At 40.2% G+C, this 25,196-nt stretch overlaps 1 protein-coding gene across 2 annotated transcripts in view; it reads left to right on the forward strand.

Moving 5' to 3' along the window:
- Nucleotides 1–25,196, forward strand: part of LOC145707406 (uncharacterized) — a 35,730-nt gene that overhangs the window by 2,752 nt on the left and 7,782 nt on the right. The gene's annotated exons all lie outside the window — the stretch shown is intronic.

The raw sequence follows: 25,196 nt of genomic DNA on the forward strand, positions 1-25,196 counted from the left end.
TTATGAAGTTTGAGAACTCGGACATGCCTTTTTATACGCGCAGATGTTACGGAAGTGATAGTATCAGCTGTTTATGGTTCGATCTAGAATCTAAATTAGTTTGGGCAAATTGACTATCAATTTGTGTATCTCCAATTTTCCAGCTGGGGAAACATCAGAGCAATTCGCACCTTATTTATCAATGAAGATCAAGTGCGCACCTTGTACTTGAGAAAGCAACTGATCTACCGGATATTATTATTGTTTTTATCTTGCGTTTCATCTTTTTAGGGGTACTTTTTGGCGACTTTTTCGGTACTTCTAAGAGAACTAGTTGGCGCACCTAGTTCAAGGTTCAGTATAAAACCAGAACTTTTTTTCAGCAGGTATCAAACAATTCAAAATGATTGTACCAATTGAACAAATTAAACCCAAGAAGAAGAGCGTTACCAAAAAGATGGCCAATTTTTTCAAGCGGCAGTTTACTACTTACCAGTACCCAGTCAAAGAGATCAACCAGAAAATTTTGTGGATCGACACAAATACAAACACTAACCTTGGCGCCATGACCAAGGCTTCCGTCAGCTCCGTTCTCCATTGTCCTCCGCCGCCATACCCGAAATCTGTTGGATTAGCCCCTCTCACCACCAAAGAAGAGCCGCCGATGCACTCCCATTTTTCGGATGAAACGCTGAAATATGCGACGATCCGTCGCTCGTACTCCGTTCGCTACCGAAACGCCTCACGCTTCTATTGAAACTTTTCACTTCCATTGCACCTCTATTTATGATAATTTCTTTCTTACTACCATTCTTACGCTCTAAATTTTCTAAAATAAAAAATATAAGGACAAAATCTCATCTTGTTGTATTTATTATCAGCGGTTTAAAAGCATCTCTGTTTGAACCGGTAAAGTGGACTCAGATGATTTATCAGAAATTGTTTTCATTTTTCAATTTTTTTATTTTCTCAAGTAGCATTTTATAATCCTTATTCTCGTTTCAGCCCTCTTTTTCAGTTTGTTTATTTGCGCTCAGATGCGAATGATAAATGAGTTCTATTTAAAGTTTATTGTTCCATATAAATTGAGCTAGAAGTAGCGTTGTTAATAAAGAAATCCATGTCTTCAATCTCTTCGTCTGATGTTTCGTTCAAATGCCAGTGAATATGAAAGCGGCTAAGGCGTCTGGCTAAATCCTCAAAAACAGAATCTTCTATTATGGGAATATTAAAGGCATGCGACAAACTTTGTCCCTGCCCGAGTTTAAACTCTCCTTTACGGTCTAAGCAATAAATAATAAAATTAGAAAAAACCTCTTACCTCTTTTCATGTTTTTGTTGTTCTGATAGAATCATTAGAATCGCTCGCTTTTATAACATACTACTGTATTTATTCAAATTTTACGAATCTTAGCAAATCAGGTTTTTTCACGCTTCATTTTATTACAGTATTTATTCAATATTGATCGCAAGAGAATTACTAAGTGAAGACATGGAGGAAGTTCTTGGTTGGAAAATTTTAGTTTCATTTTTGATTGATTTATATTTGTTAACTTCATCATTGCCAATAGGAAAGAAATACTTGCTTTTATGCACCATTTTACGTTAGTTATTTGAAAAGTCAAGGAGGAAACTGGTGTTTGGAATTTCGTTCCATTTTATAAAGGTTTAAAGAAATCATCGAGAAGATTATTTGGTAGTGAAAGCATTTTATCACTTTTCAAAATACATATCCGCGAGAAAATATTTGACGCTAGAATTTATGGTTCATTTTATATTTTTCATAATATTCTTCATTTAGTTGCTTCTGAGGTGGCTGAACATGCTTGTCGTTTTGTAGTCACTAAAAAAATCATTTTGATTTGAGCTCTATTTTTACCTGACCATTTTAAAATTCTCATCTTTATTAAAAACGTAACTCAACGATGTTTTTATTTTAATTTTACATTGGCGCTCGTGAAGCCGCTAAATGGTGCTGTTCGAGGAGCTCTCTCTTCAACTATCGATTTAAAAATGAAGTTTTTTTAGAATAACGTGACAATTCGATCATGTCTTCGAAAAAACACGAGAATTTTGCTCCTCAACTCGAATCACTATCTTTGGGGTGGGCAAGTTTGCCCTTGTGGAATATTCTAGCGGAAGCAGGTACGTCGAGTGTTCAATTACTTTCAAGCATTCCCCATGTTCAGTATCATTTTTAAAAAGCTATATTACTGGACATAAGCGAATGTATGACATAATCTTGCCGGATGTGAAACTTGACAAGAAACCCCAACCCTTGCCTATATTGAGTCAGAGCAGCGTCAATTAAGGCAACGTGGAGTTTTTGTCATTTTCTTAACATATATACCGATTATCTGGGGCTTTAGTGCGAGTGAGAATATAAAGACGCTCTTGATCAGGCGCACTTTTCTCATTCGATGAGGGCGCAATTTTTCCGCGCTGATGTTTTCAATTTATACGGCGATTTTCGTGGCAATACTCACTTTATGCATTACTCGCTTAATAATAGCAAATTTAATTTGCTATCCTTCAGCGAGTTCTTTTTAGGCAAGCGCGGGGAATTGAAACAGTTTGACGACTTTTCGGCGGCTGATTCTGCTCTTCAAAATGAACAAGGTTTATTCTCGGTTAGTTTTTCGGTTATTTATTTTAAGCCATCTTTGACGCTCTTTCGCACGAATTGGACCTCTCCTGTGCACGTCTTTTGCTTCTCATTGAGCAATTTTACTCTTCAAATGCTGCAATAGGGGACGTTTTGATGTGTTCAGATGGAGCCCATCGTAAGCGCAAGTTAGTCGACGATGACACTCCCACGCGTCCGCAATCAACAATGAGTTCTAGCTCCCAGTCAGCGTCTTCATTATCACTAGATCGTCCCATTCTCAATGATAAGGTAGATGGTATTTCTGGAGCTTTCGAAGATTTGAAGATGGCGAATGACAAAGAAAAGCCCGAAGCGAACAGTTCTCGACAGACCTTTGAATACCACAACATGGTAAAAACACTCAAAGCCAATAATCCTGTCGGAACTGCTTCTGCGAAAGTATTATACGTTTTATGTAAAACCGAAGCCGAGTACAAGGTGAAATGTGGAATCCCTCTCAAAACGCAAGATATCCTCGATTGTAAGCGCGCTGCTGCATTCGCCGGAAAGGATGGTGCGATTTTTGATGAACTGTTTCGGAAGAGTTATTTGCAGGAGTGCAGGGAGCGAGCAAGAGGATCTACTTCATCACCGGCTGGAAATGACGACGGCACTGAACATGACTATGAAATCTACGCGAGAAGTCTTCCGATCAACCCTCTTTCTTTTATCGGGCAAGCAATTGCCGACCAAATGAAAAAGTTGGAAGAAGATGAAAATGCAAAGAAGGATCAGTCATCAGAATGAAGATAATGAAAGTTAAATTTTGGTTAAATTATTAGCCAAAGCATAAAGTCTACTGATTTCTACAATTTTTTTTGTTTTTTGCTTTTTTAACGCATTTTATTCATTTCATCTACAAGTTATTTTTTGTTTTTCGGTTGCTTTTTAATAGTGAACTAATTGGTGCTTTTTAAATTGAACTTTCTGACGCACAGCGTGATTTCATTTTGGATCTCCTCTTTGATTACAGGGTAAATATTAATTGAGAACAATGTCTAGCCTGTAATCGTATCAATGTTTTGCGCCTTTTCAAAAGTGATAAATGTATCTAATCTACTCTACAATTAAATAACATTTCAAAACAGCCATGTGTGATAAGAAAATTAGGAATATCTAGATGTTTTTCTCCTTCAGTAATTGTAAGTTATAAAAACTTTCGCCAACGACAAGATCAGCTCCGACCTATCATTTAGGCCGCCAAGAAAACCTCATTTTTTGTTTTGTTGAAGTATGAATAGTTACTGTTATTCGGATCAGCTCAAACTCTTTCTACTTCAGCTTTTATTTTTTACTGCTTTATTAATACAACATCTGCCATAAAATCTCTAGTGTTTCTAGCGTTTCTTTGCAAAATGTCGCAAAATGTTTCTAGATGCAATGTTTATCTCAGGCGTTTCTATAAAAGCAGCAGTAAGTCGAGCTTCCGTTCAGTTTTGTATTTGACAGCAGTAAAACAAGACAATTTTCTAATCTTGCGCGATGGGACGGAAAAAGGTACGATTTGTAAGAGATGTTATTGCTTAAAAATATTACAGCAAGCGCAGCAAAAACGCAGCAGCCGCAGAACCGAGACCGTGCGTCAAAAAACACCACCAAAGCCTTATCGAGGCCTTCCACCTGCGTCTCCTCCACTCTCACCCCGAGAGTACTTGGAAGTGCACAGCCTCGATCCCCTCGACTCTCTTTTCGTTGTTAACGAAACCGTCGCTGCTAACGAATCAGCGCTTGAGGACACCATCGTCGGTGGCGAGAACCTTGTACCGATTGAAGCTACTGAACCAACAAGAGCGCATCGTCAGCTTGTCTTCGATTCTGATGAGAGCTCCGACGGTGACGAGCACGACCGTGCTTTTATTGAAGAGCCCGCCTTTGGTCCAAGGCGCGCCAAGCATTGCATTACCTACCGTGGCTTAATTAGAAAAGTGGGCCCAAATAATCCAGCGGAAGTAATTCGGTACTTGGGTGAAAATGGGGACAAAGGGCGATGGTTTTTCCGGCCGGTTTATGGTCGTTTTTGCAAAACCTCTCACGGGTTCTTGCGTTTTAACGAAGAACGTAAGTGTTTATTTTTTTACTTTATTTAAAATAAAAATTAAGTCTACGAGGGCACTGGCGATGATCTCGAACGAATCTTGAAGATTCTGGACAAGATCTTCAGAAATCGCACGACTGAAATGGCGGAGTTTGAGGAGGAGCTAAATCGAGGGGAGATTGGAGTGGTTCTTGAAACAAAAACGCATCTTCTCCCCCTGAAAAACATTCAGTTCGGGATTGCAAGCCTCAAGAAAACCGATCCGGATCGACGGGCAGAGCACGATGAAGCTCCAGCGTATGCGTCCGAGCCTTGAAAAGGCTTTTTTCAAGTTTATTTGAAAACTCCAGCTGTCAAATAAAAACTTATTTTATATTCATTATCTTATTCTTTGATTAAAATCTAGTTGCAGTTTAAAAAATGCGCCTTGAATGTGAGTCTCGAATTATTCGTAAATGCGATCAATCTAGAAAAGAGTTTGCGCATTAGCAGAAGCGCGGCGCGTTTAGTCGGCGAGCGGCGAAAATCATTTCCAGAAGTGAGATTTGTCATTTCGAGAATTTGATTTTGAAAAATGTGGAGGTTTTGTTCTCACATGGGAAAATCACCGTTATCAAATCAGCGCGGAGAAGAAAATTGTGAATAAGAGAAGGAAGTAAAATCGAAGAGAATTTTCTTTTACTGGCGATTATCAAAGTTAATTTTTCTCAAGCGAATTCATACATCTGATAAATTCACCGGCTTACGTTAATGATAACCATCCCTTTTTTACAGAACAGTTGGCGTTAGAGAGTTAATGTTTGTGTACGATGGCCCCAACCCAGGAACTCCGCGTGCGTCTCAAGCTCTCCCGCCAGCAAACTCGAGTCGAACATCGAGTCTACGTCTTTCCCCGACTCCGAGTACCAGGACGATCGACGATTTCACGTTTGTCAAGCCCAGTATTCCGCTTCGGTAGGTTAAATTGAGAGATATTTTGTGCATAAATAACAAATATTTTAGTACGATGCAAGCTGCGCAAACAAACGAGCATCAAGCTCAAGATGAAGCTCATTCGCGAGCAGTAGGCGAGCCAACTGTTCACGGGTACGAGACAACGAGCTTCGTCAACCCTCATCCTCCCACTTCTATGCCAGAGCCTGTCGGTGCTGGGCGTTATCAGGCGCCGACTCCGCTATCTATGCCCCAAGACGCGTCCGATCTTCGATCTCTTCCTCGGCCAAAACGCAAACGGGTAATACATTTTTATAAAAAAGTTTATTAAAATTTTTATAAGGTTAACACCTGCGGCGGAGCGGCCAGGTTTGATCTTCCGTGTCTTGTTACCTCGATGGTCGCAAGCGGTCTTTGCGCTGTCGCCGTCTACGTTCTCTTTGCGTCGACTCAGCAATGTTTGCCGACTTTTGGCAACGAGGTGAAGTCGATCGCCCCCTTAAATCAGGTTACTCGTCGTCGTCGATCGCTCTCGAACGAGGACTGCTTCTGCTCCTGCACCTTCGATCCGCGCGATAAGGGCTGGTCCATCTCGTTGGAAACGCCCAACAACCGCCCAACATGCGACGTTGAGAGTTACACCGTCTCCGTCAACGGCAAGAAGGTGACCAATGCAGCTGATCTTGAGTTGGACCTTGCTCGCGATTTGCTCGATCTTCTCACTGCGGTCCTTCTCAACGACAACGACAACGAGGGTTCCAAAGGCGGCGACAGTGAAGGCGGCAGTGCCACCACTTCGACCAAGATGACTACTTCTACGCCGCCGGAGACAGGAACGCGACCGCCAACTACTCTTTTCTCCGACGTCGACGGAAACAACGAGGTCCCTGACTTGTTCGTCAACCCTGGTATATATTCAAGTTCTTTCATAATTTAATCATATAAATAGAAGTGACCATCATCGAGCCGTTCGGAGAGATGGACATTGGAAGTGGCGAGGACATCTGGGGCTCCGTTCCGGAAGGTAAATTAGTTTTATTTGAACCGTTTTCTAATTACAATTGTAGTGGAGTACACTCTTCCCATCGACTTCGACGGCGAAATCTAAGTATTGACCCCGAATTCTTATTATTGGTGTGTCTTGGCATTCGCAACTGTAATCAAATTTACGCTTCATAAAATTCTGCTCATCTGCTCTCATTGAAAACTTATCTGCATTCCCACCCCTTAAAAATCATTTAGCCGGACCTTCTTATCACTCGTTTATGCAATTATGATCTATTGTATTATTCACCTTCTAACCCACCCTTTTATCGACACTCACACAGTTCAGTAGTATTTGACTGTTCTGCCGCTTTGCACTTATTCGACCGACAATTTTTCCGACCTGTTCTTGTCAATGAAGCCTCTTTACATTTTATTTGTTCGTTTTCTTTTATTGCAACACTTTAGCAATGGGCAAGAAAAAAGTTATTTCGCGACCGTTAACTCCAATTCCATCTTGGCTCAAGAGTCAATTGAAAAATGCGCCCATCAAGGATGTAGTCAAATCTGCTGCAAATCAGAGTGCAAGGTAAATAATTGAAAAGCAAATATTCATTTGCTAATTTATTTGCTTAGGGCGCTTTTCACTAAAGCAGAGAAGGCCGCTAGCGGCGCGCCTTTTGCAACACTGCCACGGCCGCGATTGCCCGCTATCTTCGAAACCCGAGGTACTTTTAATCAAAGGGATTAAATTTAATGGATTTAGCTGGAAAGCGAAAGCGAATTTCTTCCCCGCGTTACTCTCCAGGCGCTGTTCGATTGTCTCCCGAACTTGTATCAATCGACAGTGCAAAAGTTCTTCCGACCAAGCAGGAGGCGGTTCTGATACACAGAGCTCCAGACGGGTCGATTCTGATTCCTCAGGAATTCACAAAAGTGCTGATCGATTTCATCAACACTCTTCAGAGCGGTAATTTAGTTTTGTCCTGCATTTAGCTTAATTAGTTTTTAGAGTACGAGTGGGCGAATCCTCGTTAGGGAACATGCGCTTAAAACCTGGATTTTACGAGCAAATATTGGAATTTGCTGTGTACAGAGAGTGTTTTCAGCGTCGTGGTCTTTTTGGTTTAAGAAATTATATGGACTTCAGCTTACCCGATCAACCTCTGCATTTTTCAGCTTCTCCGTATATTGACGGACAGTGGAGAGATACGCTTCTACTTGCCGCAAAAGGGAGAGACTGGCAAAATATTAAAAACAGAATACTAAACAATCCGCCTCCTGTTATTCTTCCATTCGAAAAAACTTCCCTTATTTCTACGTTGGCGAAGCAGACTGTTGATTCTTTTCAAACTTTGGAAAATCGAGTTTTACCTACTCTTGGAAATGATAAAAACGCTCAGATATACACAAGTTTTCCTGAAAACGCTCCACTACTTCTTGCCGGAGATTTTGCGCCGAATCCTCGTATATGCAAACCAAATCCTGAAAAGTTTGACGCAGATTTTATTTCAATCGACAGTTTGCTAGGCGATGTGAATTTTTCGAGTCCCTCAGGGGCTCTTGCGACCTTAGAATTTATGTACGGAATCCTCGACATTGAATACAGAGTAGTTAAAGATACTCAAACAGGCGTTTCATCTACCAGGCTGATTTCCAGAGCATTCCGACAGATAAATCCCGACATCTCAGAAGTTATTTATCGAAACCGTTTCGCTTGCGATCCGAAACAATTTAATGAAGAAGAATTTGTACTAAACAACTTTGATGACGAAGTTGATGTTACAATGGAGATGACAACCCTGCTCGGAGCTTTTTCTAGCGAAAGCTATAATTTTTCTAAGAAATTTCTAGCTGATGCGGCCTCTCTATCAAAAAAACAGCAAAACGGCAATTCGTCTTTTTCAGAACCAACTGAAACTACTCAATTCTCCAACAACGACGCCGACGATGAGCTCAATCAATCTCGCAAAAGTGAGCGAATACGCAATAAGAAGATTAATGCAACCTCTAAAAGTGATGAATACGAGGAATACGAATATCTAACGACTCCCCTGGAGAACAGAGTGTATACCTTTGACGAGTGCAACTTCAATCTGTGTAGCAAGTTTTTTAATCAAACGGATCTTTTCAAATATTTGACGCTCCTTGGAAAAACTGTCTATTATATGGCACCCTACTATAAACACTGCCCACTTCTCCTGGCCAATGACGCTGCAAGTCGCGACTTGGAGAAGAAAATTCCTAAAGCGCTGTTAGCTGACTGGCGAATTGGTAAAGTCTCTAAAAAAGTTGGTCGATCAATGGATAATTCTTCAAACTTTGCGGCGTCATTTGGATCACAAATTTGTGAAGGAAATGTCAGCCTGCTCAAAAGTAAGCTGTTCAATCAAGATGTCTATAGAGTTTTTCTTCTGAAAAATCAAACTGACAACAGTGCTCTACATCTGCTGCTTTCTATCAAGAAGTATTTCAACGATTTTGTGCAAGAGCTTTTTTTGCAGGCGCAGCAAGCAATTCTGTTTTCGTCGAAGGAAGTTGACGAATTATCCACATGGAAGCGAGGTTCAGCGGAGACTCTTCAACAAAAAAGAAATCGTTTTCGATTGATGAGGCTTCATTTGCGCTCAAGAAAACAACTTCTCCTTCATCAAAAGCGCCAGATTAAAAGCTTGTTAACGAAGCTTCGGCTTCTTTATGTTGACTTTTGCACCAACTGCCCGTCTCAACTTGACAAAAACTTCCCGATCAAAATTAAATGCTCATTTGAAGATCAGCAGTTTCTTCAGACGTCGTTTATCAACTCATTTCAACGAAGTCAAATCGAAAATGCTGTATTTACCTGCGACCGTTGTTCAAGTCGTCTGAACAATTCATTTTATCGGATCAGGCTCTTTCGGCATTTTGAATATGACTTGCCCAGCATTTATCTACAACGAAAACAGAGGCAAATGGCGGAAGTCATCAATTTCATGGAGATCACTTATAATATGTGTCCCGACGCATTTCTTATTTTCGGTATTGATCGCTCCAATGTTTACAGCAAAAAAGGTAATAAATTGATTTTACGAAGAGATTATACTTACTTATTATTCTAAGCAGATAAAAATCCGGACGACTTACAAGCCACTCAAGAAGAAGAAAATACAGTCGTCGCCACCACAAACGTTTTTATCGTAAGAGCGAGCACCATCTAGCTTTCTAACTTATAAATAAGCTCCCCGAAAGCGACATTCGTCCACAGAATCGAGAGCGATCGCAATATGAGCACTCAGGTAATTCTTTTTATCAGCGTTAGTTAATAGATCATTAAAGCGCGCGCCGGATCAACAGGAAAAAACCTACAACAATTCTCCCGAGTTGACAACAACGTTTCAGGACGAACTATTGTCAACAAGCTCGGAAGAACCTCGAACTCCAAGTCCGATTCAATTTCCGCCCATAGAGTCGCTGATCTCAAGAAAGCCTATGGAGACTCAAACCGACCAAGTAGTTCCCGATCTGGAGAGAAACTTCAATCAATATCCAGGCCACACTCCGGGCACGGTCATCCATACGGTAGGCCCCTGCACCGTGAACTATCATACAACGCCAGCAATCAATCAGAATCAAACCTGTTGGGGCCAACTGCCACCGCTAGCATCAACTGCTCAATGGGCGCCGGAAGTAGTTCCAACTATTTGGCAACCGCCCCAGAACCTCCCGCCAGACGAGTTACAACAGACGACCTCATTACTTATCTGCGAGAAGTCGCGACTCCGACTGAGTCGATCGGGGCATCTATTGCAAATAGAGCCTCTGCGCAATTGTTGCCAGCACTCGTCGGCGAATCCACTGGTTTTCAGGAGCTCCGCGCTTCTTCCTCAACAGGAACGTCTACCTCGCACCGAACAATCGTCTCCTGCACGACCGACGAGTCCAGCACCGATTGCTCAAGCAACCGCCTCCAAGACCAATCCAAGACGCGTACACTTTGAGGAGCCCTGCAAGAAGAAATACAAAAAGGACACCGAAAAACGCTAAAAGGTAGTTTCTAAAAGTTTAAAAATTTATTAATAAATATTTCAGCTTTTCCTCCCCCAGCCTCCAACGACACACCGATTCCCGAGCTACGAAAATTAATGTCTTTTTCTTTCAATGTTACTTGTTTTTCCTTGTTCTCCTCCTGCAATTTTTCAAATAAATGTCATTTTTTGAAAATCGTTTTTTAATTGTTCTTTATTTAAAAAGCCAGGCAGTAGGATATTGTTTAATAACTATTTGAAAGGCTAGTAATCGATGAACTCTAACATTACTCTCAGTAAAGACGTCTCGACTATGATAAGTGTTTGTAAGTAACTGGGCTCCAAAATCTTTTGGGTTAAGTTCTGCACAAAGATCGTCAAGATCTTTTTGATTTCGAATAAACTCAGTTATCGTTACTGACCCCCAACCGTTCGGATACGCTATCTGAGTTTGCGTTTGTATTTCTGGTTCGCCCGTTTCATAATTATAAACGGTAGCTGTTGACTTAGTGCTATAAAAAGCATCTACGCTAATTCTTAATAATCCCGAAAATACGTTTACTAAATCACGAACAAGTTGAACAACATCGCGATTATTTAAGACAGTAATAACGTATCTATTGCAGAGGTCTTTCCATCGCCCCATGTTGTCTGCGCCAGGCTGAAGCGGATAATGTTGCCACCCCTGTTCTAAACGTATTAAAAGAAAATTTAAAAACTGGCAACTAACTGATAAGATGTCGGATAGGCGCGCGTAAAGGTTGATCTTTTCCTATGAGAGCGTCGAGTTCTTCTGGTTCAAAGTAATCGTCAGCTGGGGTGATAGGTGGAACAAGTCGTCGCAACTGATTCTGCTCATGAATTACGTTTGGTGCAAGGGCCTCTTCTGTAAAATTGAAATTTTCTTGCGTTTTTGATTTAGGGTAGAACCATTCTATCCTGGGCTCGCGAACCTGAATAGAAAACCCGAGTCAGGCTCTACGAGACTTTTCATATTAAACTTTTCAAAGCCTGACTTAGGTTTTCTACTCAGGTTCGTGAGCCCAAATTCTATCTGTTCAGGCGTTAATGTGTATTCGGGCTGTTGAGCTTTAAAAGCCGCCATAAAATCTTCCATCGGTTCGCCTGAACGAGGTGGATTGTTTTCCATGCCAGCATAGTAACGACGTTTATGTTTTCGTATTTGAGCCGCTGTTGCAAATACATCTTCAACATAATTTTCAGCATCGTTTATCTCACCAGTTTCAACGTTTAAACTATCGGTATCCATTCTTAATATTTTAATACATCAATTTTTTAGCCAGTGTGATAATTAAAATTTATATCTAATAATATGTTCCATCAGCTTTTTTTAAGGCATAAGTGCGAATCTTATCCTTATCTACGATGCGCTTTTTGAGAGCGCCGTTAATCACTCGTTTTGACAGTACTTTTGTTTTAATTTGCTTGTTAACTTGGTCGTACATAAAAAGAGGCATATTTTTAATAACACTATCTTCGCTGTTGTCGGAAAAAAGCGCCGCAAGATAATCCAAATATCGAAGTTTGATTTTTTTCGCGCAACCTTTTGCTGATCGTTTGACATTTTTTTCATTCAAAAAGGAGCGATTATGCTCCTCCAAAACTTCAAACACTCGATGACGGTTTTCTGGAGCGACGATGGCTTCATCTATTCTATTGGGTTCACATTCGGTCATTATGTAACATTTAGCGCTGAGCGCTATAAACCATCCACTGTATATTTCCGCTTCAACCTTTAAAAGCCCTGGTTCTTTCTGAGACGCTGGACAGCTTGTGGCAAACCACTTCGGCTTTATTATTGTTTCCCATTCATCCTTCAAGCAAACTTTAACACACTCGTCCAACGTTTTCGCGCCCAATGCAAGTACAAATGAGTCTGTGTCACAATAGCAAATTTGAACCATTCCTTCCTCCATGTATTCATTTAGAACGTCTCGAAATTTAAAAAACAGTAGCTTACTGTTTTGATATACAAACAGCTGCACTTGAAGAGCCGTTGAATGATTTACCATTTTTTTGGAGAATATAGCCTCGTGGAGAGGATCGCATTTCGTCTTTTCTGCCTGGAGAGTAGAGAGTGATTTAAGCCGTGGATTGCGAAGCGCTGTATATAAATCGCCCGAAGATAATATTCGAGTTTTTAGAAATTTTGAGCGATTTATCGCAAAGTATCCAACCGCCGAATTCAAAATAAACTTAATCCAGTTTTGCCCCGCTTGGTCGCCCTTTGCCGCAGCTTTTACTCGATCTGCAACAAGATCGTTGACGAAATTTTCAAAAGGTTTGCCTCTGAAATAAGACACAAAATACTTGACTTTGTACTCGATCCCCATCTTCGCATAATAATGAAGCATTTGTGACGAAATAAAGTAATTATCAACATTAAAACAGAATATATTCTCCTCACATGGAAACATTCGTTTCTTCTGAGTATCCGAAAGAGTGTCATTCAAATCTCCTTGTAGATCCTCTCGTTCAATTCTTTTTCGAGCGAAGATAGGCGGCATGTACTTATATTTCTCAATCACTGACGGGGGCGAACGCAGATCAACCATTGCGAATCCAAAGAATTTACTTTCGCCGTTTTCATCTTCTTCTAACACCAATTTTTTGAATTCAGCTTCTGTAACTCCTTCTCGACCCGACGGTAATCCTGAGGGTTTTTTCGCTCCCTTGAATAAAAATGGATATGTTTTTGAAGATGGGCTTTTACCAGTAGACTCCAATATTTTCCATTCTCGTTTCCACTCGCAGGCCATTTTTATCGTTATACTGTGGGGAAAATTTTGAGGTCCCTCTGTTTCTTCCCATTCGTTCCCGTTCCAATGTTTCAGCGGTTTTCCCCAATCTTCAATTTTGTCCATTTTGCGAACATCGTCTATAATCTTCTGCATCCTCGCGTCTTCTTTTTTGAGTAAACCGTCTTTGGTAAAAGGAACAAAAATTTTCGTACCGGTTGCAGGATCAATGAGTTCTTTTTTAGCCGCGCACGTCGGCTTTATTTTGCATAACTTATTGGTGCATGGATGAAAAGTACATCCCCGATATTCAAAAAAGTAACGTTTTTTAATGAATCGGAAAGGCTCTTTTTCTGCATCATTTGACCGAATTAAAATGCGCTCGTCCTCACTTTCCGCATAGCCATCAATATAATAATTGCCAATCTTTTTCTCTTCCAAATTGTAAGAATGTTCGATTGATCCGTTGAAAGAATAATCCGGCGACCAATTCAAATATTCCAGCCATCGAATAGACCCCAATGACGTATTCTGGCGTTGATGAAACATCCCTTTGCTAAAAAATCGCTTCTCATCGGCATAACACATTGACGAAGAATAGCCCATTTTTTGTAAAGTGTACTTTATACCAGGCCCGCAAGGAAGATCTCCTCTAAAGGATTGAGGATACAAACTATTGAAATCGTAAGTTATAACCGCTTTAATTATTTTTCCAAGTAAAGTTTTCCAAGCAGATTCAGGAATCGCAGGATTAGGTCCATTCAAATATACCGCCCGATGAAGAACTTGAACAATGCCTCCTGTGAGATTTTTTCGCATGTCACGCAATAGTTCAGGAAAGTCAGGAGAAATCGAATATATTGGCGGACACTTTTTATCGTATTTCAAAAACGCAATTTTATGAGCAAGCTGAGAAATGCTCAATTCAGAATGAATGCCTAATCCAAAACGTCGTTGATTTGACAAGGCGAATGAAGAAATAGATCCCTGTAGAAGAACACAATCGTTGTAATTGTAATCAATAAGGAAATCCATCATCGTGATTGGATTTTGATTTGAACTATCCTCTTCAAGAGCATACCATCTTTCAACTGACGCTCTGTACATATTCGGCGAAAAACGGAAAAACGCGCGCGTAGCTTCGTCGTCCTCGTCCAAGTGCCAGCGGTTTTTCTCATCGCTCCAACAAAGAAACTTATCAATTTGAGTTGTCCACTTTACGTATAAATCAATCGTGTCGCGAATTTGGAATAAACTTTCACCTTGCGAAGCTTCATCAACTGGCGGAAGGTTATCAAAATGTTCTTTTGCGACCGGATCTTCAAAAATATGTGTCAATTTTAAAAATCGGCAAACACGATTCGCAATTTCTTTTTTTTCATTTTTCCATTTCCCATCTTGAATATTCGTTGCAATGATTTTATCCATTTCAATTACGTACTCATTTGTTGCTACCGACATCGTTGAATAGAAGCAGGGATACGCAGGCAGTTCTTTCGCATTTCTTATATGGTCAAGTTTGTTGTACCATTCATAGCAAAATGAACCTTTTGCAAAAAGTTCCTCACTCAGACCGCAGGATCGAGCAAGTTTATCCAGCGCCATCGGACAAGTGTAGTTTTTAAAATCTCGAAAAGTGAGATTAAGGGCTTCTAAAACCATGTATCCACTAGCTCGTTTAATAAAGCTAATTAGCTTTGTATTTCCACCAACGAAAAAGAATAAAACGGAGATAAGAGTCGGAAAAAGAACGACCATGTCGTATCTTTCTCCTACCCAAGAATAGATTTTCAACTTATAAAAATCCTTCAAATATTTGAGCTTTTTGCGATAAGCCGCCAGAAGAGAAGGATTACTTCCTTGTCCAGCTTCTTTCTTTTTGTTTTCATCTTCGATCAGCTTTTCATAATGTTGAACACCTTGAAATATACAACCAGGAATCAGACTCTCCATTTTCTTCTGAAGTATGAGAAGGTAATTGATAAATTCTGTAAGCATTATTAAAGATCCTTCGACTTCATCCGTTTTACGCACAAAGCACTCGCGTTCACCATTACTGGTGACAGTCGCCAATGTTGCTAATTTATGATATTTATCTCCAGTAGAAAAGCCATTGCAATTCATTGTGCACTCAATATCATAAACAACGAAGTATTCTTGCACATAATCAAATGCAGGCAAGAATTTTTCAGCAACTAGCTCGTGCACGTGATCCATGATTCGGTAAGATTCGACAGTCTGATGAATTATATCAATGGTGTCCATGTTACAGGTTGATTCGTGTTTTTTCATTTTACGCTTATCGGCATGGGTATACAGACAATTTGGCGTTTTACACTTTGGAAGTTCGACGACCATGCGATCAGGCAAAACTCGAACAAGAGTTTGATCATTGAAGACATTTGGTATTAGAGTAAGAACGTTTCGTATTGGCATGTATTCTGCGTAAAGCGACGATTCGACGCTATCGTGAGTGCTTTGCGCCCGTGGAATTGAGTCGTTGTTTTCATCTGAAGAATCACTTTCATGAGCAGGCTCTGGCAACAAATCGTCGGTATCGTAATTAAGCAAATCGTCATTTGTATGCAAGGAAGACGAAGTATCCTCGCCATTTTTCGATACTGCACATTGGTTATCAACAAATGGATTTCGCGCTTGACTCTTTTCTGAACTTGCATTTTCAGTCAATTTATCAAAATCAACAAAAGATAAATCGTCATCATTTGTTTCCATCGCAGCTGTTTCCATAGCAGTTGTACCTTCGAGTTCTTGCAAATCTTCCTCATCGCTTTGCAATACTTCTGTTGCATCGTGTAAGTTGTGTTTGTGATTTTTTGTCCAACGCAAAATTTGAGCTGTCTTCTTCTTACCCAGATATCTTGAACATTTACTGTAACGTCGTTGAAAATCTTTATTCGCGGCGTAAAGTGGTAGCAGACCAGGATAATTATCAAATTCCCTGTACGTTAGATTTGTAAGCCGTTTGAATTCGTTTGCAAACTCATCCTCTTGCATGGGCGCCGCTAGAATATTCATATTGATACAATCCGAATTCCCCATCGCTGCGTAAACGCACCGCTTCAAATTAACGTTGTCGTTTATAATTTTTCCAACAAAAAGGCGAATGTTGACTTTGTATTTGTTTCTTATTTTCTGGAAAATGCCATCTGCAATCGAAAATTGTTTATCTGCGTAAGCTTCGCCAAACAGCTCCTTTTTTATCTCCGCAATTTTGACATTATACTCGCGTAGATGTAGTTTAGGCCACCGTACTTTTATCAACGCGTGCCAAATACTTACCCAGTTTTTATCTCGATCTTCAAAAGTACGCCTAGTTGGCAAAAGATGAAATGTTCCAAGACGCCAAAAATAAGGTCGCGCGCTTTGCAGAACAACGCAGGGTCGAGTTGACATTGGATTGACGGACTCTAATCTGCCAATAACTTGTTCAACATTTTCGCGGTCACCAACTCGATGAGGTCGATAACTAATACCAAGAGGGCGAAAATAGCCTCCATACAAAGCGTAAATATCAATGTCCAAGAAACGCTCTAACTTTGGTAAATCTGCTCTCGTCGGCGACAAACCAAACTTTTCCACTAGTTCGCTAGAATCCACTTTTGAAAGCTCTTCGCGCAGTTCTTGGTTTAATTTTGTAGGAATTTTCGGGTGTATTTTTTTAAGATAGTTCCACCAGTTGATCCCCAAAAGAATCGTATCGTACACATTCGAGCGATTACGCTCATCGTCAGGATTTGCAGGAGAATAATCATCGCTAGAACTACTGGACGTACGAGTTCGATTTCCATTTGACTTATTGTTGTCATCAGAACTTTCATCGCTCTCCAAAGGATCCGGTCTCTGACGAGGCCTTTTAACTACATCATCTAATTCACTATCATCGCTGTCATCTGCTAAAAAAGAGCTTTCTGCAGTTCGTTGACTGTTTGCCGAAGCTAACAAATGCCTTCGTTTTTTTTGATAATTTGTTTTTGATAAACCTTTTGCTTTATTTGGAAGAAAACGCTTCATTAAACAAGAGTTTACACAAGATTTATTCGCAGTTAGCGTTATATAGAATAAATGTCAGCAGAGAGTAGAACGCTCAAGGAGAACGTTGGATTAACTCGCAGCGCCTTTTGTGGAGTCGCTAACGCGACATTTTAGACCTCTTGGATGGAGGTGCTCGTCCGATTTGTTCCGTATTATCTAGATGAATTGAAGGAGTTTGATTATCAGGAGTTGCCTTGCACATCACACTTGATCTTGAAATCACAGAAGCTTCTAAAATATTGTTAATACAGTTATTTTATAACGCAAAACCAACCATTTCTTGACGCGTCCAAAATTAAATTATCCACCGGAAATCGCATGATGAACGGAGCCCAACCCTTTGTTAAAGGAGCTCTGAATGTTATTCGGATTTGAACTGTTCCCATCATATCTCGGCGATCGCCAAAATAAATGGGAACAAACCAGTTTTGGTTACAAAACTGAAAAAATCAAGGCCTTCCCCTACAGTTTTATTTGCGTAGCGGCCATTATGGCGGAGAAAATTAAGGTAATGATCTTGAGCAGAATTCCATGGAGTACCATGAGCGTGCTCGTTATCGACTAGAATTTCGAATTGCTCAATCTCAAACCCTTCCTCGAAAAGAGACGTTTTAGTAATACATCTATCGAAAGCTGGAGTTTTACGAGCCTCGCTCATTCCCGTGAAAATCAACATGTCTGGAAATAATCCCCGAGAACATTCGACGATATACGTTCGATACCCCGGGGCCCAGGTTCCAACGCATAATCGAGGATGGTAAAAGGGGATCTTTGCCTGTCTTTTACCGATAATAAACGGTCGTTCATCTTTTGTTGGAGTGCAAAAAACACTCTCAAATTGTAAGTGTCGAAGCATATCCGTAGTTATCGTGAAATCTGTACCCGTTTTCGCCCAAAATATAACATACGCTGTTTCATTTTCTACCATCTTATCATACTTTGGAACTTTTCGAAAGATCTTGTGAGCCCTCCACGTACTTGATACTGCTTGAGTGTTAGTTTTTGCATTAGCAGGAGTACCTTTATTGTACAGCTCTTTGCGTTGATTTTCAGGTAAATACGCGCCACCAATAGGTTCTATTTGGAGATATTCAGGAGCAATATCCTCATCGGAGCTTGTAAACTTAGAATCAGAACAGTCACACGATGCTTCTGTTAAATGCTCCACCCATTCGCTCACCAATTGAATATTCTTGTTGAACGGATAGGTCATTTTAGTGCCTATAACTTTTCCCCGATCGTCTTTCTGGTAGATATTTTTTCCAAAGTCCTAAGCTTTTGATATTCAGTCCATTTCATTGCCATCCGTTTAGGCGTTTCCGATATATCCACTCCAGTTTGAGTAAGAAGCTCAAACTTAACTCTTGAATCTGCAGGTAAAACTCTTTGTTGTCTCGCCAATCCGTGGCTAATCGGCGATCTAACAAGATATCGATGATACAGTATTTCACAACTGATAGCTTTTTGATTTGTTGAAATTTCTATAGGTTTGTCCATTTCCTTCCATTCTTCCATTGCGTATTGCTGCCGATTTTCTACAAGATTGTAACCATTATGCTTACATGTTAATGCGAGCAATTCGTCGGCGTCCGCGTCGTAGGAATCGTAGTGACCTTCTGGAAATAATTCAACCTCCTGAGCTTTTGGCGAGTAATTGAGTTTTTTAACGAAATTGTTAAAAAATAAGTACTCCAAGCCATTGGTCCACGTTGAGAAAATACACTCATCCAAAATATAGAAGTTGAGTTTATCGATGATCTTTGACGCGAAACCGTTATCAGGGACGAAATTTGAAGGCATCTTTAATTGAAACAAAATTGCGCATCTGTCCAGTTTAATTGGTAATTTATCAGGAGGCATTGCAAAAGTTATTTTCCCATTACCAGAAGAGAAGTCGCCAAGTGTGTGGAGAACTTTATATCCTGCATAGGGATCGGGATTCTTTTGGCTTTTTGTAGTAGAGTAGATTTCCATAGTTTTCTTCCATCGTTAAAACTAAAATTTTATTACAATAAATTGTGAACAAATAACATCTAGCCTAAAAGATCGCTTAATTTATGTTTTGTAAGCAACGGTATCATAACCCCTAATTTAAATGATATTATGTTTAAGTGAGCATATATGAGTGAAACTAAAAGGAGCTGGGTAAAAACAATCGCGATTAAAATAATTAAAAATATGTTTTTCTTCAGTGTAGACATGTAGCATTCAGAGCATTTGGCGCACTTTGACGAGACGTCGTTCATGTTCGTCGCCTTCTTCGACGCTTTCTCCGTTTTCGATTTGGTCTTCGTCGTCGCCTCAATCGGCGAGTTCGAGGAGCTCGCCGTCGTCTTCGCGGTCGCCGTCGCCGTCTCTTTTGACGAGTTGAAGGTGCAGCTAGAACCAAATTTCGTAGTCGTGATAATCGTGGTTTTACAAGATAAGATCTGCTTGTCATCTGAACAAAACAAATAAGAATTTTTACTGTTGACGTAAACGTCTTTGTTTCAATTCAGAAAGAGTCATAACTAGGTTTAATTCCTTTTCATAATAACGCCTGTCTAATTTGACGCCTTTAGAATTTATGAGAGTAAACGTAAACACTTTAGCTCCGTGATGAATTTGATAAATTTGGAAAAGCTCGGTAGACCACTTAGGTGTAAAACCTTTTTCGAAGCGTTTTATATTTTTGCGAGGAATCCTAACAACATCTCCAACATGAAGCTTACTCCACGTTTGACGATATTGCTTAGATCGTTTTGATTCTAAGTAGTCAAATAGCTGGCGGGCGTTATAACGATTTACATCAGCTGGTTTAACGTTGGTAGATGAATGCACAGTATTATTAATAGCAGTGTTCACAGATTGTAAAATATGAATCCAACGTTTAACGTTACCCTGACTTGTGAAAGCCCTTCCAAGACGCGCTTCCAAAGTTTTACTAAAATAGAATATTATTTTGTTACAGTTAATTTTAAAAACTTACTTGAAACGCTCGACAATCGCAGCTTTATGGGGGCCCGTATTAAACACTCGAGTCATCCCCCACTTTGCCAGCAGCGCTGGCACTTCTTGCTGAAATTCTGATCCTTGATCCGTCACGAAGAAAGTGTGTCCGGGCAAGTCTAGGGTTTGAAAAATAGATTCAAGATTGCTCGCTAATTCTCCGGCTTCTTTAGTTACTAGTTTACGAACAAAGCTCTGTCTTGATAAAGCGTCAACAACGCAAAGTATATACTTATAATTATTGTTGAATTCTCCATAGTTTTTATAAGCTAGAATAGTATCAGCAAAGAGGCATGAGTATAAATCAGTTGCTATAATAGGATTACGTGAGAAATTTCTATGAAGCGGCTTATGGAGAGAAATAGATTCATTCATGCGTTTAAAACGATCAACATTAAGACCACTGTAAAATGAAGGTTGTTTAGGGTTATAAAATAAATCTAGCGTATATGGGGGTTTATTAGCGGGACCAGAAATTGGCGGTGGATTCGAGAACTGGCTCGTCGTCTTCGTTGTTGTCTGCGGTGTCTGAAGAGACCCCGTCATTCTCGCTGTATTCGGGAGAGTTTTTCCTTCGTTTTGCAGGGGCTCGTTTTGTTGAAATTGTGTTATTAGTTCTACCCCTTTTTCGGGATCTGGAAACCGGTTCAGATTTTTCAGGCTGCTTTGGTTTTCGAACTGTAATAACTCGCCCCGCGGGAGCCCGGTTTTTTTCAGTCTTTCGCTTGTTAAAGTTGTACGCGGGGTTCTCGACAATGACGGAGAGCTCTCTTGAATTTCTTGGATTTTTTCTTCCATTCCCGGCGTTTCGTTGGTCATTATCATCGGTCGAGTATTGAGAGTCGTCGGCGCTTTTCGAATCGGTTCTGGTTGAAACGCTTTCATCTCCATCGGTGAAGTCGGAAACTTGCTCACTATCAGTTCCTGAGGGAACTTCAATTCGCCTGTTTTTGGATTTCTTGCTGCGATGAGTTGCGTCATAAATTGAATTCCTGAATTTTCTGAAATCATCGCTGGTGATAGTATAGCCATCGTCGTTTGCTCGCCTTTTTCTTCGTACTTCTTTAGGCGCTTCAATTCTTCCTCGTTTACGCCTCGTAACTGATTGACTTTCTTCGATACTGTCTTTGTCCATTGATCCAGCTCTCCGCCTTTTGCGACCAGTTGATTTGACATTGCGGCGTCTGGAGGGTTTTGAGTAGTCGTCGCTGATTTCGGATTCAAAGTCATCATAGTTGTTTGCTCCGTTAAGGGTTGTTTCACCTTCCGCGGGCGGCCACGTTTTCTCTTCAAAGGTGGATTCGGGCTCACTGGCTTCCTCGCTTCTGTCTCGAGGCGCTTGACCTCTAATTCGTCGAGACCGTCTAGCCTGTCCTCGAGGTATTTTCCGGTTGCAAAGTCCCGCAAGTAGCTGGGCTGTACCCTCTTCCTCGGTATCATAATCGGGATAAGGCTCTGCTTTCGTTTTCGGAGCCCGAACTCTCACTCTATTAGTCAGGGGGTTAATTTCCCAAAAGGAGCAAATATTTAACATTTGCGACAGTGAAAAATAACAGCCACCATTCAAGGGTATTTTATTCAGGTCAATTTGATTAGCCATTTCTTTAAAAATAAAGCGTTACACTCATGCTCACAAAATCATAAAATCATTCCAAATCAACATTCAAAAATTCACGCATAAATACCTGATTAATTGGTTTTCTTCTTTTGCTGTTACTTTAAAAAGAACAATTATAAGATTAAAGAAAAGTTGATACGGTATCCGGTTTTATACGCGCGGCGCGAGCGCCCCTTAGTGTTAACATGAAATTTGGACTATAAAAACGCTCGACAGTATTTCAAAACGCCAGAACAATGGACGAGTTAGCAAAAAGAGCTGAATCCTTAACCAAAGTCAAAATTGACAACTTGAACGTCCAATCTTGGATAAGCGGTGGAACTTACAAGGTCACCGGAAAAATCAAAAAGTTTGACCTTGGAGATATAAAATTTCCAGGCCAAGAGAAATTGGAGACAAATCGCGACGCTTTTTTCCACTTCAACCCAAGAAATTGGAATCAAGAAGAGCCCGAAATCAGAAACTACTTCAACGAGCCGACTGGTCTTCTTACTGACCTTCAGGACAAAACACTCGTCGTCTGTATCAACGGATACACGCCAGCAGACGCAAACGCGCCAACTTACCAAGGAAAGATTCCTGGCCAATTCGAAGTCGCTTTCGTAAAATGCATCAACATTTAACGAAATTCGTCCCCGACTTTCGCTTCCGTCACCCCTGTTCACTGCTTATTGCGGGCTCGACAGGCACAGGTAAAAGTAACTTCGTAAAAAATTTAATCGAGTGTGACGGAATCAACGGCGAAATTGAATCTATTTATTATTTTATGCCACGACTAGAGCCTCTTCATATTACGCCCCATAGTCATCAGCAACTATATTTAATGGAAGGACTTCCCTCGCAAGAGTGGGTCGATGACACTTTCCAAATTGAAGCAGATAGTAAAAGCCTTATAGTGGTTGATGATTTATGGTCATCATCGGTCGAAAGTAACACTTGCGAATATTTACTGTCATACGGGCGTAGACATTTAGGTGTCTCGTTAGCCTTTATAGCCCAGAATTTTTACGAAAAGGGCAAAAAAGCTATTACTGCCAGGTTTGTTTTATTATTCGTGTTTTTTATTTCATATCTAACACTTTATTTTAGGAATTGCATGACAAGTTTTGTGCTAATGAACAATCACACTGACTGCGGCATTAACAAAACGATTGCAACCAAGTGTGGCCTGGTCGAGCCTTACAATCAAGCAATGAAACTTTTTAAAGAAAGAAGAATCCCCAATTACAACTACGTCATCCTCCAACGGGACGTCCGACACGCGGATCAACCTCGAGTAATTACGAATTATTTCGGGGAGGTGGCTGGGCTGGGTGGTGCACCATGGATGTTTGGCCTGTCACAGTAAATTTGCAATATAAATTTATTGATTTCTGACATGAATAAAAAAACTACATAAAAATACAAGGCATTTCTTTATGTTCGCAAATTCTTTCGTCGCATTCCTCTTTTGCGCAGCAACATTTTTCTTCCGCTAAATAGTTTCGAAAATGCAGGGGAAACGAGTTGTGTTCGAGCGCAGGAGTTGACCCTTGATAAAAAGTAATCAATCATCAATATAAAAAACTTACATTTACTATTTAAAAGAGAAATCCATTTTTCTCCAAGTTCTTTGTTGTCTCCAAAATACTGACCCTGATCGCGTTGAAGAAACATTTTCGCAGTAACATAATAAAAATGAGTCGTAACTTTGTCCATTTCCGATACCATATATTCGCAAGGAGCCATCTGAGCCGCGCGACAAAGGGAATAAACACGCTCATCAATCTTTTTCTTATCTGACGAGTACTTTGGATTCTTTTCCATAAGCCCTCTCGCCCAAACTTGCGCGTACAAAACATACAACGCTTTTTCGCATAAAAAAGCCTTTCCAAATAAATTCAGATTTCGAAAAAATATGTTGAGATTTGGATGTTTATGGCATTGAACAGTACATGTTAGCTTTTTATTTTCATAGACAAATTCTCGCTTGACCAAACCATTCCGTAATTTTTTATACCCCAAGCAATAAGTAGCGCCTTCTTCGGGTTGATCGTTCAAAAACTCCTTGACAGTTTTCTTTTTATTTTTAACTAATTCGTTCGGCGATGAGTGAATATTTGAAGACGGTCCGGGAGAGATGCACTCCTCCACCTGTCTAATAACCAATGACGAAGATTTGATCCCAGTCCTTTCATCGATGTTTTCTTTCACAAAAAACGTTATTTTTGACGACGCGTGAGTAACCGCACTGCATAAAAACTCATAAAGAATAGGTTGACTGCTTTGAAAGCGATTCTGATGAGTAACAACAACTCCAACATCGTACTGATACAATTTATCTCGAGTAAACTCTTCATAAATTTTCTTCATAACTTTTTATCAAATAAAACAGGAGAAATATTTTATTGAGCACAGCGCGCAAGAGCTTTTAAAGAGTGATCGATTAGTTCTTCTTCAATCTACGAATGTAGCGCCATATTTTTCTAATTGTGCCTATACAAATTGACCATATCGTACCATTCACGCTCTATAATAAAAGATGTAGGCCTCTGCTGAGTTAAGGCAGTTTTCCTGAAGATATTGTATTTTCGAATTTCTCGTCGGGGAACGTAAGAATCGGACGCGATTTCATGCTCTTCGTTATCTGGGAGAAAGAACGGGTGGAACTAAATCGTTATTGAAGCGTTGAAAAAAGAAAGCTTACAAAAGTATAGCCGCATGTCAACGCTTTTTCTTCTAACTCTTGAATGTATGTTCGAAATCTTTGCTTGCTTCCAAACCAAGGCATGAAAGAATATACGCCTCCGAAATAATATTCCATTCTACTGCGGGAAAATCTGAAGTAGCTTCCATACACTAATCTACAGATTGAAATATGGTAGAGGAATTCGTCTTGTGTCCCTAATTCAGGATAAATTTCATCTTGAGGAATACCAACGTCTTTCAAAAGACGCTCTATGAAAAAGTTGATAGCTTGTATGTCAGGTTGATCGTCTGAAGTTTGAAAACGCGGATCCTTCTCCAACAAAGAACGAGCCCAGAGTTGCCCATATAAAACGATAAGTATTCGAAACGGGTACTCACAATTTCTGCCAGGGTTTAATGAGAAAAAAACCTCTTTCAAACATGGATAAATTATCTTCTGAACGCTGCAAAAAATCGTTTCCGAGACGCTGCGATCATAGACGAACTCGCGTTGGACCTTGCACATGTG

Source organism: Oikopleura dioica, chromosome 1 (assembly GCF_907165135.1).
Source record: "Oikopleura dioica chromosome 1, OKI2018_I68_1.0, whole genome shotgun sequence".
In the NCBI taxonomy this organism is placed as follows: Eukaryota; Metazoa; Chordata; class Appendicularia; order Copelata; family Oikopleuridae; genus Oikopleura; species Oikopleura dioica.